General features: G+C 39.1%; 1 protein-coding gene across 19 annotated transcripts in view; it reads right to left on the reverse strand.

Moving 5' to 3' along the window:
- DOCK10 (dedicator of cytokinesis 10) overlaps window positions 1-19,248 on the reverse strand; it is a 241,864-nt gene that overhangs the window by 168,411 nt on the left and 54,205 nt on the right. The gene's annotated exons all lie outside the window — the stretch shown is intronic.

Genomic DNA, 19,248 nt, shown 5'->3' on the forward strand with positions numbered 1-19,248 from the left:
AGAGGTTTGAAACACGTAACGTGACTGTGTATAAAACAGGTAAACAACAAGGACCTTCTGTACAGCACAGGGAACTAGACTCATTTTCTTGTAATAACATATAATGGAAAATAATCTGAAAAGAAAAAAGAAAAAATATATATGTATGTATATGCATAACTGAATCACTGTGCTGTACACCTGAAACTAACATTGTAAATCAGGTACACTTCAATAAAAACTAAAAAAAAAAAAAAAAAAAGTGCAATGTGAATCTCTTAAGAAGTGTGTGTGTACTAGGCAATATTTCCCACTCTGATTTTTGCACAGAAGCATTTTCTTACAAAGCACTTATTATTCTGCGTCACGTAGTCTGGGAAATGGTCTCTGCATCCAGCACACTTGAGGTAGGATTTAAAGCACCTGGGAAAACGATGATGACAGGGGCACCTTTTCTGGGGTGGAGGGAAATGGCAGGAGTTTCCGTGAGGAATCAGGATGGTCTAAATGAGGGCAGCTGCTGGGTCGCACTGGTGCTAAAACGAAGAGACAGTGACATGGTGGCTGGTTGCTTCAGGGTAAGGCTTCTGCACCGTTTCCAGTTTGGGCTCTCTTCCTTCCCCGGAGTGAGCACCAGCCCAGTCGCCTGTTTCCCTCAGCAGTGACTGCTCTCAGCCATGTAATCAAGATACTTGTGCCCATCAGAGAAACACATAACTTAAATAAACATTTAAAACAATTTGCTTAAACTGGACAAAAGGTAACATCTATCTAGGTACATGGCTCTGAGTTTACTGAGCCTCTGTGAAATCTCAGTCTAACAGGATAAGGCAGGGGCAGATTTTCATGGCTGTGTACTAAGCTCTGACTAAGCACTGGAGTCAGCATGGAGAGTAATTCACGACCCAGTTAAGGTGAAAATATGGGACATCTGAATCCTCCCTCCAGCCCCGCCCTCCGCCTCTTCCCTTCAACAGGTGGTGCTATCTCTAGTCTGGTTTGTAAACAGATTTTTAAAAGGATTTGTTGCATTTGATGCATTAGGATCCACATCTTCTACTTGCACTATGTTGCTAAAAATTACATTAAGTGTCAGATATTTATTACCACATTCCCCTCTTATTGTTTTACAGTCAAGAAAGGACAGCCTGATTGTTATTATTCAATTATACCTGTGGAAATCTTTCTGAATTAGGAGTTACAGGGCACAATGTCTTGAAGTCAAAATATAATCTCCAGCCCTACATGGACATTAACATCAAGATCATTTTCCATTCATACGAGTCACACATATTGCAACATATTACAGGCAGTGTTCTCACTGGCTCCTTGAAGTTGGAACTGTGAATTAAAGTGAAACTCATAAAAATTTTCAAGAGAATGACAATCAGGCAGCGTATGACTCAACTTGGTCCCACAATCGTGTTTGCCTGCCAATAGTGTTTCAAAATATTTGAATTAGTTGCCAGCATTTAAAAATGGAGAGATTTTACATAAAAGCCCTGGTTATTTGCTTCTCTTGGAAAATTCAAGATCTGATCAGACTAATACTCCCTTCTGATATTGGAAAAATTGCCCAAGTGGAGCAGTAGCCATACCCCTTGGATGGGCTGTGGGTGCTTTAGTTTGCTCTGCTCCCCACCACTCCCACCTGTCTCCCCATCCAGCCTGATTCACTTGTTCCCTGTAAGGCCTGCAGGCATTTGAGTTTGGAACCTCTGACTTCAAGTCACATTTAAGATTATGATTTTTAGTAAAACTATTATAACTAGGAATCTGCTCTAAGCCTAACTTGCTCCCTCTACATTAAACAACAAGCCTAAAGATTCCTACTGCCAGTATATTTGTAGTTCATCCAGGTGTACACCATATCCCTTATTCACTTCTAAGAACTCCCCATAGGGGAATAACGCACCAATATCTTGAATGTAGTACTAAAATCGTGTTTTGGTTCTAACATTCCCGCCAGAACACCCCTTCCTTGAATGTATGGAACAAGAGCATATTTCTGGCATTGATTAAGCCGTAGAAAGCATTACAGTGCACTAAATTTCTTCTTTAGTTTTTCAAGATAAAAACTATTCTAGAGCAGTCAGCTCAAGGGAGAAATTGGCATGGCAATTAATGGCATGGTCCAACATCTCTTCATGTAAGTGATGGGAACACAGTGCTAAACAAAACCTCAAAGAAGTGATAAAAATATTTATTTTAAAGAGGAAGCAAACATTTTTAAGTAGTAATTTCATATTAACAATGAAAGAAAGATAACTTTGATATGAATGGTTATCATGATACTAAATTATTTATATGTAAGTTTAAAATTATTTCCACCATACATTTTGAGGAATATATCCCATATCTGAACAAGAAACTCAGCACTTAAGTTGATCATTTTCCTTGTTCCGTAAAATAAGGACAACAGATTATAAATAATCTTGAAAACACCTGATAGCTCTAAAACTCTATTATGTTCTGAGAGTGCAGCTATGAAAGCTTAATGAACGTTCTTATTTATTCTCTACATTTATCCTTGGAAAACTAAGAGAATATTATTCTCCTTTCTTCTTATTGGTCCCTGTGTTGGTAATCACGTAAGTCATGACGAAAGACCACATGAGCCTCTGAAATAATTTAATGGCTTCATGGTTCTCTTTCCAGATACACTATGGTTGTAATTTGCTTACACTTTGAAAGATGATCAAGAGCTGATTCTGCCCAACCTCATGGTCTCCAACAACAAGTCAATTGTACTGACATTTCCCCATACTGATCCCAGAAGAGATCACCTAGTAATGGATTTATCCCAGAAATCCTCGTCCAAAGCACCAATGCCATTTTCTCGGCTATTCCGCCATTTCTACAGACATGGTTTCCTTGCTGGGATGGCTGAGGTCAGCCAGTGAATCACCCTCTCTGCCTCTATCCAGTCTCCCAGTGGCATACCTTTCTGTTCTCAGCATTAAGCTATACGACTTTAAATTGTCCTAGGAGTGTAATCCAAATGTGATGTCAAGACTTTTTTTTTTTTTTGCTGACATCTTTTGTATTAAATGACAAATGCCAATTGCCTAGCCTCACTGTTCCAATAATCATTTGGACTGTAAACCAAATTCTGCCCTCTGTTAAAAAAAAATGCATAAAAAAATAGAATCATGGAAAAGGTGAAGGCTGTCAATAGGAACCTGGCATTGCTCCCAGCTTTGCTCAAACCGTGAAAGACAAGAAATTGAACATTCTGAGTTAGTGGAACGTAGAATGGGAAATTTGTAGCTCAAAAACAACTGCGATAATGATACGAGGGACTGAGAAGGGGGAAAGTCAGTTATAATGAATTTCTGAAATTGTCCAGTGCAGGTTCCAGCCCATTGTCCCCAAGTTATTTTGATATATCATTAGCAGTGGACAATTAGCAACTTCCCGGGCTTGGATTTAATCCTTCCACTATAAAATTTAATAAGGTTGGTCTTACAGGTAGGGAGCATAGTCACTCCTTTGTGGGTTAACTCAGGGAAAGACTATTTGGTTCTGGAAGATATCTGAAGTGCCTTCATTCAAAACCGTTGTTTCATAATGCCTGGGAAGCAGGGTTTAATATGCAGATAAGTGCAGAGGGATAATATAATATTCATATCCATCGCAGAGCAGAGCAAAGTAGGACAGAAAAGTTCAAGGAGGGAAAGAGGCACTTGAGATGTCTCTGTGGTTGGTGTGAGATCCCACCGGATGAGCATCAGGGACATAGAGATTATTTGGTCTGAAATCCTCATGCTTCTGTAATTTGGTATGATATCCAAAGAGCCATTTTCTACATATTACATTTTCAAAATATCTATTTAAAATTCTCTATCTGAGAGATGGACTACAATGCAGGATGCAGAGGGTTAGAACACATTACACCCCTTGTGGGAACTTCCCTCTTGTGGTGAAATTTAGAAGACTCTCTGTGTTTAAACGGATGTTATAAAGGAATACACCATAGAATTTAAAGTGAATTTAAAAACTCTTCAAATGATTAGCTGCTATAAAAATAAAAGCCATTCGATACCCAGTCAAAATTTAATGTCACTCGTTTTCTAAATGCAAATGATTCTTCAATACAGCTTGGTCTTTAAACCAAAGCTGTTTGAAATAGATACCAACTGATTCACCAATAATTCCTTCTTAAGGGCTTAAAGAAGCGCAGGAGCCAAGGGACCGGGAATAAAACCACAATTATTCCACAGGGTTAAATCTTGGCCTTTAACTATTTCTAAGAAAATGTGATTACCAGTCTTGAATATCGTCAACAAATTAATAAGGTTTACACTTTTCCTTTAGTTCCTCCAAAAAAAGCAGAACTCCCTTCCCTTCATTATATATATATTTTTCTTCTCCTCTTCTTCTTTAGAAGGGATTATCAATCTAATAAGAACTCATGCTTTATGGACACAAGGCTAGGAAAAGGAAGAATGCAGAATTGTGAAAGGTAGAGACATAGGGCAGCATTGCCCACTTACACAGCCAAGTTACTTCTCGTGTGGATGCTCACAGCAAAAATGCTTCTCTTTGGTGGGTTATGTCAATATCACTACATCAGATAGAGACCCTCTTATGGTAGAAGATGAGAATCCTTATTAATCAGCTTTTTAATTGCTTAAAAAAATATTAGTAAGGATTAGGTTGATTTTAAAAAAACAGCTCTTTTCAGGAACTGATGATGTGCATTTCCCCCCAAATAATCATTCAACCTTTTAAATGCATGGAATGAAGGACCTAGTCAATGACAAGTGCTTTAACTTCACAGCATGTGCCAAGTTTAAGGAGATCAAGTCAGAATCCTGAAAGGGCCCAAGTTTCAGGCGGTGCAGGAGCTGGGTCAGAGCCTGGAATGCAGGAAGTATTCAGTAAATGTTTGCTGACTGCCTGCCCCACAATAGGCATTGCTTGTCACCCTTCTACGGCAAGGTCAAAGTTCAGACACAAGACCGGTCTGTAACTTACTTCTCTGCCCTCACCACCCGGTATGAGTCTGTATATAGCCCCCAATCCAGCCCTTCAAGGATGGACTTCTGCTCCCTTATCCCTCTGTTGAAACCTCACATCACTTTCCTTGGGCTTCTCTCGTGGTCATTACCTTCTTTCCCTTTAGATGGTATTCACTTAGTACCAGCCAAATGCCTTCTTCCGGCGGCATCTTCTTAGACACAGAGCCTGTGGCTTAATTACCTTTTTAACTCTGAGAGAGCTTCATCTTGGAACTCTAATACAGCAGGTGCTCCATAATTATTAAGAATTTACATGGCTTCCCTAAAACTCCCATACAGCACATGTAACTCTGAAGCTGGCAGCTCTATCTCTTAAGAATTTATCTGAAAACACTCTAAGGAGAAACCTGAATTGTACTCATATACACAGGAAGGGTGAGAAAGCATCACAGAAAACTTTATCATATTTTCCTTTTTAGAGGATTATTTTCAGAGAAATAAATTTCACTCCAACCATGTTTCTTATATACCAAAAAACCCATACTTTTCAAGGTGCCATGTTTAAATGCCGAGTGAAATGCTACTTTGGGAAATTAGAATGTATTATTAATCATGCCACTGTGGCTCCCAGTGAATGTAATTGCTTACTATCTATAGCAGGATGGAGCTAATTGATTAACATTGCCCTGTAAAAATGCACGTGGGCACAACAGACTCCCTGATGCCTTCGGATATTTGGCAAACAAAGCGCTCACCCTATGGCTGGTGCCCCGGTCACGGCTCTAGCTCTGTACCTTACGCTCACTTTAGAATGATAACCCGATTTGATAAAGAGCGTGGCTCATTTGCACTAGGCTATAACACAGGCTACTCTGAAAATCATGGCCTTTTTTGCACTAGAATGATGTAACACACGTTGTTTTGAATATACAAAATAACTAACACATGCCCTGCTAAGATCTCTCTAAGACTGAATTTCGACTTTTCTGCAACTGTTACGTAATTCCCAGGACAACAGAAAAGAAATGGTTGCTTTACCCCTATTTTCTAGAAGTCTTCAGTGTTTATTTCCTACTCTGGATGTCAATAAGGCTACACCCTTTGATAGGTGATATATAAAGCTGATCACACAGTCATTAAATCTGAGTGGTTATCACACGGCATTCCAGAGACAAAGCAGAATGACTCTCACTCTAAAGATATAGAAAAAGGCTAAGTGTGACAAAGAGTATATTGCACTATATAGCAAGTTTCTTTGGAACCAGTCCATAACACTTGCTGGGTTTATGGCCAATTATGTTTTATTGAGGCTGTGAACAAGCATGGATAAACTCTTCAGGGCTAGCGAGCTCATGGTTATAAAGTTAAATATTTCATCCTGAAGTAGATATTCAAGTAAAAAAAATAGAGGCTCACTTTTAACCATGTCCGAAATGAAAGAGGCCGGCATTATACACATCTCTGGAAACCCCTTAGGTCTAAAATGTTGTAGGTGCTAAAAAAAAAAGAAAGAAAGAAAGAAAAAATAGAGCTCATGAAATGACCCTGCCCACTGGGCATGGACCACACCAGGATTAAATGGACAATGTTCCATCTCTCTTTCCCTCTTGTCCAGGATGGAGAAGGCTTGATGATCTACATAATAAGAATTTCAGTGTTTGCCCAGTGGCTGGGCAATGGGTAGGTTATACCTAAAGTATTATTTTATAATCAAGAATCTGGAGTTGCCATTTTATTTGATGACTATGAAAGAAAGTAGATTATAATCAATGACTGTAAGAGGCTTCCTTATCAAATTATTGTAAGAAATTAAACCAAAAACTGGCTCTGTGTCCACATGTCCTGGGTCATGATCATGTTTAATTAACTTTGTGATTAAAAAGATCTCTTGGTGAGCCACATACTAAAAGTCACATCGATTTTGTAAAAAAAAGAAAACTACATACATGCAGGTGTTAATAATGATTATTTTCAGGGATGTGAGAGGTTTGAGCAAAATCCCCCAAACAGGTTCACTTTTTAATTTTATCCCGATACGTGTTATTTACCTGGTTCACGTGGTATGTACATCTTGTACAACTAAAGAAAAAAAAACGAGAGAAAACCTGATATGGTTTACTCTGTCCTGGTTCTCACTCTTCTGAAACTGCAGTTTTCTAATAACTATTCATTGTACATTTAGGGGAAACATCTAAGTAGAAGCCACTCGTTGAATTTTAACGTGTTCGTCCACATCTGTACCTTTGAACTTGAAGAAAGAAAGCCACCGGGAAACTAACACAAGGTTAAATTATGACCACGATTATGCATCTAAAAGGGAGCATTCACTGGGAAATCGAGCATGTGAGCCACAAAAATGGCAAGGACAAAGCCAACAGAAAATGATAGGTCTAGTTTTACTGACTGAAATAATTCCCACGTGGTATTTAAAGAAAGAGCATCAGAAAATAACCTCTAGGAACTAAGAATAGTTTAAATTTGGATTCGTTAAACCACAAGGAATATGAGTCAAAGCACAAAATAATCCAAGGCAGGGCAGGTTCCAAGACTCAGTGAGCCCTTCTCTGCTAGAAAGGGCTTTGCTGTGGAAGGTGTGGGCCCCTGGGGCTCGATTCCATTCTCCCGCAGCCCATCAGCCCCTAGTCTCAAGTCCCCGCTAACCACGTGGTCTTCAGCAACTACTTCTTTTGATCTATTTGGGACTGATAAACCCGTTTGGTAGTGCACATCTGGTAGTCTTTGTAAAATAGCGATAAACTGACAGTTATTGCTAGAAGGCAAGAGATTAAATGAGAGTATCTGCTAAGATTTATGAATTCTGTCTCAAAAATGTCTTCATTGGCTTTATCCTCACATGGTTCTAAAATAACAGATTCAGTCCATTTAGGCTAAATACGGTAGTAGATAATATTTTACATGCACACAGGGCTCCATTTAAAACTCTGGTTACCAGACTAATGGATGTACTATCATAGATGAGTCCATATCCAGCTATATACTACATTGCATGCACACGTGTAAATTAACTGTGCGTGTATGGAGATAACAAGGCTAAATAACCAGGCAAAAGATTGGAAAATTCCTTTGACTGCAAAACAAACAGAGCCACAGACACAAACAAGCACAAAGATCTACTTGTACAAACTGTAACCAAACAGAGGCAGAGGGTTGAGGGTAAAAGGAGTCTCTTCTTCGTCTGCATCACCTTGTCCTTGATCCTGATCCCTAGCTTTTGGTCCACTTATTTCTCTTCTAATGGCTTTTGTCTGGGGAATGTCATTTGGTTCACTGGCTTTTTCACTGAGCCCCCTGTTTGAATAACTCTTGTTTACTTGCTAAGTCTCTTAACATTCTAGTTTCCTCATCTGGTAGAGAAGCGAACAGTCAGGCACAGTAAAATGTCTCCTTTGCAATGAACACAAAAACAGTGTATATTTCACTTACAGAAGTCATCACCGTACTGGTGATGGGGGTGAGCAGCAGGCATTTCCCTCATTTTACAGATGAAAAAGAGGCACGCTCTCTAAGGGAACAGAGGCACTGTGCTACGTGGTTTTCCTCAGTTTCCATTTAGATGGTCGACAGCACTGTGCAGAGTCATTACCATGCTGCCAACCAGGATACTGAGAGTCAAAGAATGCAAGGAATTCTCCCACAATCCCATACTTTTCAAACGGTGCAAGTCTGACATCAAAACCCAAGTTTTGTCATTATCTAATTCTGTTTCTGTTACAGCACAGTGTTTTGGGATTCAGAGTTCTAGAAGGTACTAGAGATACACTTCTGTTCCCAAAGTAGAATTCTGTAAACTCTTCAATATGAAGAGATTACAAGACAGGGAGTGGCCTTTTATTTCTCTGCTCTCTCTGCCAGGCGACCCATGGGACCCGTGAGACCCGTGTTAAGACAAGCAGATGCCATATCCTGCCATATCTGCTCAGCTTACTGGTTTACTCTACAGATTAACTGGAACTCATTTTCTTTGTATGTAATCCTTAAAGAAAAGTTAAGAGAATAGTTTGGAGCAAGAGTCCCTCACTTATTGAATGACAAAATTGGTTTCCAACCCTATATATATATTTATTCTTCTAAAATAATGAGAAACTGGGTACGATTTGCTATGCTACTGACATTATTACTATTTTGTAGTTAGCATCTATGTGGTTTCACCTAAAACTGCACATACCCTGGCCCATTATCTCTGGATTGAAAGAGGAAAAGTATGTAGTTAAAAAGAGGGCAGGTCTCATAATTTTGAGACCTGTGCAAATGTCTTTGTTCTGCCCCCAACTCTTATGAAAGCTGCAGATATGCCAATTTACTTTTCTGGCTCTGAGTTTCACCTTTCAAATGAGGCAACTGGATTCTATGATCCCCAATTAATACATGTTGTTAATCTGTATGGAAAACCCTGAATTTTTAAGAAAAGCACTAAGCAGCTTACCACACTGGACACAGCAGAAGAATGCCCTGGCAAGAGATCCCAGACCTGAGTCAACAGAGACAGAGGGGAGGACCAAACAGTGGGAAAGGTGGGTGTGGCCAGGCAGCAGACGAGGAGTGGGTGGAGTCGGCAGGGTGGGCGTGGCTGCATAAGAACAAGAGAAGGGAGGAGGGTGGCCTGAGGGCAGTGGGTGGAGTGGAAAAGGAGGGCGTGTCTGGGCCACAGGGAAGGTGGCAGTTACAGACTTAACAGGGGCCACACGAGGGGTGTTGCTGACTCCAGCTCTAGCCTGGATAGGCTTTTCAACTTTTAAAATTTATTTTATTATTTAAAAAAATATTTTACTTTTTATTATTGCACTATTTAATTATTTTTTATTTTGGTGGGGGTGTGGGAGGTAATTAGGTTGGTTTATTTTTAGAGGAGGTACTGGCGATTGAACCCAGGACCTCATGCATGCTAAGCATGTGCATTACCACTTGAGGTATACCCTCCCCCATTAAAATGTATTTTTAATCAATTAATTTATTTTTGACTCATTTGCTAACTCAATAAGGATATTTATGCACCTTAGAAAAATTTACTAAGGACAGGTGAAAAAAAGACAAATTTTTAATTCACTCCAAATCTTCATATTAAGAGATACTCTGGACTCCCCTGCCCCCTTGTATACACTTTAAAGAAATTAGCTGACTTATTTTTTAGTGTTTAGTTTTATTTAATTGAGAGAAACAAACACCCATGGGAAGACAACAGAGAAAGCACGGGTAAAGTCGGGCTCACGCTGCTCACTACTCCGTGGTGTTTCCGAGGTGGGGCATGGAGAGAGAGAGAGAGAGAGTGTGTGTGGCACCGTGGCTACAAGCAATGGCTCCGGGTTCAAACCCCAGTTCAAGTCCTACCTAATGGGTGACGGTGGGCAAGTTGGAGAACCACCACACCCACGCTGTCCAGTGCAGCTGCTGTGAGCTATATGTGGCTACTGAAATGTGTGACTGAGGAACTGAATTTTTTATTTTAGTTCATCTTAATTTTGGTTTAACTATAAAAACTAGTACTCTATTCAGATACTGGAAAAGTTTAGTCTTGAAACAACTTGGATATGTGAATTTACTCTTTCAACTGTAAATTTTATGAAATCTAAATACTGAACAAAGTATTTGTGATAAATATTTAGCATCACCATTGGAATGTGTTATAAGTAGAAATACACACTGGATTTTGACAACTTGGTATAAAAACAAGAATGTAAAATATTTCATTAATTATTGTATACTGATTATATGCCAGAATAATGAGTTTGGATATAATGGGTTAAACAAAATGTATTATTAATTTCATGTACTTTTTTTACTCCTTAAAATATGGCTCCTAGGAAATTTAAAATTATGTGGCTCACATTATATTTCAATTGGGCAGAGATATTCTTAAATGCTTTAATTTTTCCCTCAGTGATATGGAAACAAAAATAATTTCCTCCAGTGGTTGTTGTGGCAACAAGAGAACATAATTGTAACGTTCTTAGCAAAGTGCTTGACAAAGAGCTGAAAGTATTCACTAAAGAGCTATTAATTTGTCGACACGATTTCCATCTTTACATTATCTGACTCATAAAGCAGAATTTGAAGATATTCTGTGGGATATTCAGTCTGTTATCATAAAGCGCACTAAAGCCAAGAAGACTGCTGATAACACAGAGGGACCAATGAATGGCAGGGACACTGACAATTTACCAAATGAACCCCTATTTTCTTTTCACCTCACAGACTCCTACTTTTATGACTTTTATGACCTTTAAGATAATGACTTACATTCATTCATTCATCAAACCTTTCATTATTATTTTGTAGAAGAATCTAGAGGCCATAATTTTGAATTCTTAAGTTTCTTAATGGTTATCGATCTGTAATTTTAAAAACCTACTCACATCAGAAAACAATGAAATCACTTTAAAATGACCAGATACAGTCTATTATTCATCTCTAAGCTAATAACTTCAATTGTCCCTGCTGAACTTAAGATGCACTGTCTTTTTTTAATTCCCTCTCTCACCTGATTTTCTACTTTTCATGATTTTGTGGTGATTTTAAATCCTAAATATTTCTTCTAAGATTTTATATGTTTTTTCTTTATTGCTTATCATTTTTAACTTTCCAGTGGAGAACTCAAATGATACAATGTCCCTTTATAAATGATAAAAGGAAAACAAAAAGAAGCTAAAAGTTAAATTTCAGAAAAGTGTCAATTGATGGATAGCACAGAAAAGAATCTCTAACAAACATAAGTGTTCTTTGAATAATCTATTTGGTAAATGTTACAGTGCTCCTGTAAATAAGCTAACCTTGAATTTCCATTTCCCCACATTCTATGAAGCACAAATTAAATTTCCTTTTAGCCGTTCAATTCTTTTTCCTAAAATAATTCTTCAAAGTATATTAAATTTGTGAACTTTCTCTTAGTTCCAACAAGACAATGGAAGCAATCATAATAGCTAAAACTTAGTTCTTTCTAAGCTCTGGGTACATTATAGGCCCTTTGCTTGTATTCACTCATTGAATTCTTAAAATCACTCTATGAAATAATATAGTAGGCAGGTAATAGCCCCCAAAAGATGTCCACATCCCAAGCCCCAGAACCTATGAATATGTTGTTTACATGGCAAGTGGGGAGGTAAGGCTACAGATGAAATTAAGGTTGTTAATCAGTCGACTTTGACAAGGGGAAAGTAACCTGGATTGTCCAGGTGGAGCCAATATAATCACAAGGGTCCTTTGTAAGTGAAAGAGGAGGTAGGAGTGTCAGGGATCAGAGTCCGAGATGTTTGATGATACTATGCTGCTGGCTTTGAAGACAGAATAAGGCTTAATTCACTGCAACAAAAGTTAGAACTGGCACATGGCGTCTCCTCTCTCTCCTTAGGATCTCCTCACTCTCCAGGTCTCAGCTCCATTGGCACTTTCTTAGAGGGAGCCTTTTTTGGCTGCGTGGATGAGGTTGGATGCCCAAAGGATTAAGTTTTAAAGTAGAATGTAACTAACTCTCATTTGAAGCACTTATGATTACAATTTTACACTGCTTTGAGTCCTTTCTGTCTCTGCCACCCAATTGTAAGCTCCGTGAGACCAAGGCAGTGGCTGTCTATTGCCATCTGTGCCTGTCAAAGGCAAGGTGCAGTTCACTCTCTGTCGTCTCCTGAATTTCCAATGTTTAGATAATTAACAATCCAAATTCATTTGACACATACTGAACTTGCTGGACACGCTCTTAAGGAAGAGAATGCATTCCAGCAAAATAAAGTAGATTAAAGGAAATTAATTTAAAAAATCCTAAACTTTAGCCCCTAAAGTCCGTCAGCTCCATGAAAAGAAAATATGAGAGAATAAAACAACTATCCAGAAGAAGTTTGTTGAAGCATGACAAAAATACTCTGTTCATATTCGTTTTGCCAAAAGATGCATTTCATCTTCAGCTGCATTGCATGGATTACACAAGATTTCACTGTACTGAAGCCTGGAACTTGCGGATAAGCCTTAAATCTACTCTTCTAGAAAGCAAAGACACAAAACAAAACAAAACAAAACCAAGCATAACCAGGCTTTTTCTTTAATTGATCATTTAAAAAAGTTAAGGTACTTTTTGTTACCACTTATTTGTTGAGTCTTCACTTTTTCTAGCCATATAACTATGTATTTCTATTTGTAATAATTTTTTTTCTAATCTTCACAGTATGGCCTCCCCCAAAACAGTTATACCTACTAAGAGCATAATCTTCTATATATTTTATCATATATATATGATATAAATATCTATTTATATCTATCTATAGTTGAATTTGCTAATCATTTTTGGTGTAAGCTTCTGGATACTCCTGTATGCCTGATTTTCTGCTTTTCTTTAGCACTGTGGTGGTTTCAAATTTAAAACATTTTAGATTTTGTGTATTTTTCCTCTGTTCCTTGTTGGAGAACCAGAAAGATGCACGATTATCTGGACAAGATGATACCAGATGTAATCTGAATTTAGTAAGCTTTTGCTTCAAAGATTTGTGTTGCTAATTACTAAGCCTTGATTACATTCAATTAATTCTCCTACCCATGGAGAAGCCATTCAATTCATTTGTCCATTTGCTGTGGCTTTGGGATTCAGCTCAAATTCAGTTCACAAGGAAAAACATCACTGCCAAAGATTCCCTGTGCTTTTAAGCTCCACATTACACCCATCTATGGCAAACCATTTTAAATCACACTCCATTACACAAGCTTCCTTTCCCAGGGGAATCTTACATCAGCATCTTCAAAATTCAACCTCACTGAAACGAAATAAGAGCATTAACTCAGGATTTAGAATGTTTGGAAGTCATTTCCTCCACATGTATAAAGCTGAAACTGGGCAAAACATGTTAAAAATCCCTTTGGTAATAAAGTTATATTAAATTATAATATTTACTGTAGAGTAAGATGAGAGATCACTTTATTTCCTTTGAAGTAGTTCCCACAGTATATTTCTCTCTGGTCCTGATCTTATTTGTAGGACATAAATGTAAACAAATGTATGCTCCAAAGATACGGCATTACTGTTTTCATAAATAACTCATTTCCTTCATTTAGCTTCCTTCCTGATTCCAGGTTCTCAGAGAACTTGACCGGGAAGGAAGAATTATTATGCCTATTCAACAGGAGGGGACACAAATGTGGAGATCTGTTGAAAGTCAAAAAGCTAATCAAGCAGAAACTGAACAACACCCTCATGGACCCTCTCTTCTGGCCACACTCACTGTACCACCCGTTTGGGGTAGATATGGAACAAATACTGTAAAACCCTATTGTAATCTCCTGACATCACGGACGAGTCACCCAGTGGATGGTGAGCTCTCCTCGGCACAGTGACCTACAGCGGATACGTCAGCCCCCTCCCTGCAAGACTTCACCCCTGTAAAACACTCACTCATTTACAAAGTGATTTCATAAATATAAACATTCTGGTGCTTCCAACAGGCAGCACAGACAGCAGTCCCCATTTAACAAACCCAGACAAATGAAGCAATGTGTCTGGGTCACACGGGCTTTTAAGTGGCAGACTGCGCCTTCTGACTCCAAATCTAAAATTCATCATTGAATCAGAACAGTTCTCCGACCTTCAGATGAACAAAAGGCCCCCCAGAAGAACCCAAGTTCTTTTGTATCTAGTTAGACATAAAGCAAAAACACTAAAAGTCAAAGTTAAAAAAAAAAAAATCCCTTGCTGATTGAACCCACATCATTGACCAGAACAGGGTGGGCAAACTTTTCCTATAAAGGGCCAGACTGTAAATATTTTAGCCTTTGTGGGCCATATATGGTCTCTGTTGTATAGCCTTCTTTTTATTCCTTTTTGATTTTGTTTTACAAAACTTTAAAATAGTGGAAACCACTCTGAGCTCACAGGGCATACGAAAGCAGACTGAGGGCGGGACTGACACACGGTTCATCAGAGCCCCAGACCTGAAAACCACCAAAGAGTGACCTGTCACGCAGGGCTCCGGGCAGCAACTGAAGTTCCCTGGCTCGGAAATGCTCATCCTATAAGTGCACATCCTTGACTCACAGGGAAGAGTTCACCTCGCCAACTCACCACAAGTTAGGCTATTTTATTTTCCTCTGTCTTCAACCAAAACTAAAGACAAAACCACGTTTGGGATGCTATAGACACCAGATCCTTGGCAATTGCACATTTAAACTTTATGGTTTCTACTGTTTCAGAGACACCCCAAAGTGCTTGTAGGTTTAAAAAACGTTTTGCACTTGAGTTGAGACCCTTGCGTCGTGCGTGGGAGTTGGTCATATCGGGAGAGAGAGATAAGCCGTCTGCCTAGCACTTGTTTCTTGACATCTTCTTGTTTCATCTCTACCCCATTGTGCAAAAGGAGAAATACTCTTTTTTTTGGAGGGAAGAGGAAATAGGCCTTAAAGTAGAAGCCAACTTCCAGGGTTGGCGATTAGTAAATGAACATCAGAAGTATAGACATTCCCTAGAAAACCGCAGATCTACATTAACCCCTGTCTGAGGCCTTCAACAAAATATGCTATAAAAGATGTAAGAAAAAAGAATTCATGAAAAGGTTTCTGTTAATTCTCCCATCAGAGCAAACATTTCTGAGTGACAGATAAATTAGAACTTTGAAGGAATTTCTTCTTTTTTTCCCTGATAAACTCGATTACATTGCAATAGGCCATTATAATAGTCTCAGATGTTAGGATTCATGTGTCCCTTGTAAAGGCCAAGGGCCTTACAATGATTTATTTTGATGTTTACCACACCTCTCCACTTTGGACTAAGCAGCCAGACTATAGTGAGTACCAGCCCAAAGCTGATCTCTGCGTGACGACTCAGAACTGGACCACCACGATGAGAGTCTTGGGCATAATGACGACTTGGGTGTCAAAGCCTTTTAAAGAATATCAACATTCAAACCCTTGTACTTATTGTAGCAGCTTTCTCCATTCTTAACTTACCCCTGGACATTTCAATGGAGAATTAAGAAGGCAGCCTTATCGACGGAGTTTTTCGCATCAGTGACAATTGCTTCAAAATTTCAAATCATGAGTGATACTCAGCTTTTAGGCCATAAAAGTAATTGTGCTGGGCACCAATGGGGCGTAAAACGGGCTTAGTTTCTCCCTACGTGGGGTTTTTCATCTACCAGTGAGATAAGAAAAATGTATGAAAAGGAAAATGTATGAACAATAAAGTAAATAAGCAATTAGAAGTTCAATGAAATAGCTAAAGATATGATTAACTACAAATGGATTGACACACTGTAAATATTATAGGAAATTAGATGAGAGATCATTTATTCATTCGTCAATCACTTAATTGGTATTTATACTGGGCCAGGCATTATATCTCTTCTGCAGACTGTTCCTTGGAACTCAGACCTATATATCCAATTTCCTATTTAAGATCTCCATGTGTAGACCTAATGGGCATTTCAAGCTTAACATGTCTTACAGTGAACTTAGATTCACTTGCCAAATCTCTTGCAGTCTTCCCTTCTGAATGGCAACCCAGTCCTCTGGTTGTTCAAGCCAAAAGCCAACCAACCAACCAACCAAACAAACAAACAAAAAACCCAAAATATCATACATTCATCCCTCATCCCCCTCTTCCTCTCAGTCTTTATATTTAATTTGTAAGCAAATCCTATGGGTCCTACTTTTAAAATCTATCTGAATCCAACCACTCCTCCCAGCTTCAACAACGCGCATCCAGGTCTCTTGCTGGGCTCATGGCAATAGCTTCCTGATTAATGGTCTCCGGCTTCAACCTCGGCCCCTCTGGAGCCGTACTTCCTGTCACTCCCCTGCTCCGGGCCACCCAGATCAACAAGCCCAGAGTTAACACAGCACTTACTCCCCACCAGGCACTGTTCTAAGCTCTTTGCAAGTATTAACTGAATCCTCACAATAACCTTGCAGGGCAGGGGCTGTGACTCTGTTTCATCAGCGAGGACAAGTCATGATCACACAGCTGGTGAGCAGCATGCACAGGATCAGCCTTGACATTCTGATGCCTGTGCTCTCAACTTCTGTGTCTTTTCCCTCCGACACTTTCCCTTCTAACTTGGGAAGAAGGCCGAGCCTGCCAAGCCTCTCTGATCTCTCCCCTGTTACCTCCATGACATCTCCCTCTGTTACCTCCTCCTCAGCTCACTCAGCCACTCTGGCTTCCTCACTGGTCTGCAAACACCCCACACTTCTTCCCATATCATGGATTTCCACCCTGGCTGGTCCTTCTGCCTGAGATCTTTCCCCACAGAGAGCGGCTTGACTCACTCATGCCCTCACCTCCCTCGAGTCTCTTCCTCATATGTCACTTTTTCAGTTAGGATGTCCCCGATCCTTCCTATTGATAATCTTTCTAATATGCCTCGACATGATTCCAAGCACTTACACATTCTTTACCTCATAAAACCCTCGTAACAGCTCTGGGTTGCAGGAAGTGTTACCTCTCCTACAGATGAGGAAGAGAGGCACAGAGTTGTTAAACAGCATGCAGAAGGTCACACAGCCGATATGGGGTGAAGTCAGGACTCCAGCCTGGCTCAAGAGTCTGTGATCTTAAAAACACACACACACACACACACACACAATCAGTATACAAAATTTCGTGACTAATGATTGATGGGAAAGTAAGAGGATAAAAAAATCAGTTTGTTCAGAAGCTTATAGCCAGAGTGAGAAGATGAGGTTAAAGGAGGGTGAGAGGTGAAGGGTTTAGGTGATCAGTTTCCAGAGTGATGTTTCTCAGAGTGTCATCCACGGTGCTCCCCCATCAGAATCACTGGGGGGGTGCTTGCTACCAGTGCAGATTCCCGGGTGCCACTCTGGACCTTCTGATGTAGAGTCACTGGGGCCAGGAGCCCAAGGATTTGTATCAGTAAGAACTCCTAGGTGATTTTGAAACACATTAATGTTTTCAAACCACTGTGTTGGAAAATAGGAAATACTCTCATTGACTTCAATTTGTACACGAAGCATCAGCACCCTAACGTAGTATTTCCATAACAAGATTTGCAAAATATACTATGACCATGAAACTTTGCTATGTAGGGCAGGGATCTTTGATGGGTTCATTCATTGATGGATTCCAGGTACCTAGAACAGTGCTTGGTCCCCCTAGTGGGTCATCAATAAATAGTTGTGGAATATGTGAAATTTCAAGTGGCCCAGAAGAAACTTGCAAGATGCATGATAACTTTGAGCATAATTTGCCCTGAGTGGTCCAAGATTTCTATTAGATGTCTCATAAAAATTCAGTTTTATCAGTTTTATCATTATTTCTTTAGAAATATAAACAGAGTGAACAACAGAGTATATTGGCTTTTGGAATTGTTGATCTACAGGAGATCTGAGGCTCTGGCATTTAGCAGCTGTGTGATGGGAACCAGGTATTTGATCTTTCCGAACCCTGTTTTCCTCTTCAGTAAATTCATCATCACCTCATTTAATGTCAGTAAAGGCATCAAATGAATTAAAAGGATCTTTGAAAAACCAGGGTATAGTTATTAAGTAAATTATTATTTTTATGTCTCAGCTACTTTTAAATACTTTTTTTTTGCAAATTTCTAGCTGCAAAATTTAGTTAGTAAAATTAGAAAAACATGACTGTTTTAATGACTGAGGTGGCACGAGTGATACATATAGCTACAGAACGTGTTACTGTTATTAACCAGAGTTACACACTTAGACACCAATGTCTCAAAATCCTTTTAAATTTAATTTGCGAAAATTTATGGGAGTAATGAGTAGAAATTATTCCTACTGTTTCCTCTTAGAGATGATCATAGCCCAATAGTTGAAAAACAGTATCGGCTTCTGAAAATCAAATAGTGACGTGTTAGAGAAGTTGGTGCAGAACGTTACAGCGTCGCATTCTGTCACTCAGCGGCACAGCCCAAGCCAAATGACTTTCGTTTAAAAACTTTCAGTGTAACAGGTATTTATCATTCATTATTTACTACATCCTCGATAACTGAACACTGAAATCTAAGAGAAAAAAGGTCGATTTTGCTGAAACCACGCAGACTTCAATGCCTCCCCAGTTTTGGAAACTTTACATACCACCTCCATCCCAATATGAGATTTCAGTGACTAAGCAGATCTCTCCTGGAACCTAAAGTAAGGAAAGATTCTACCCTCTGCCGCCTTCTTGCTGATCAAACAGATATGCAAAGAAGGAGTAACACTGTCTATTATAATTAAAGCACAGACAAAAATGTAATTTGACAAGTGGCAAGAAACAGCTCTCTAATTAAAACACCACGCATTCCACAATATTCTCAAAAACTTTATTCTGATTTTATGCCTAAGTTAAGCATTTTGG

The sequence above is a fragment of the Camelus ferus genome, chromosome 5 (assembly GCF_009834535.1).
Source record: "Camelus ferus isolate YT-003-E chromosome 5, BCGSAC_Cfer_1.0, whole genome shotgun sequence".
Classification (NCBI taxonomy): domain Eukaryota; kingdom Metazoa; phylum Chordata; class Mammalia; order Artiodactyla; family Camelidae; genus Camelus; species Camelus ferus.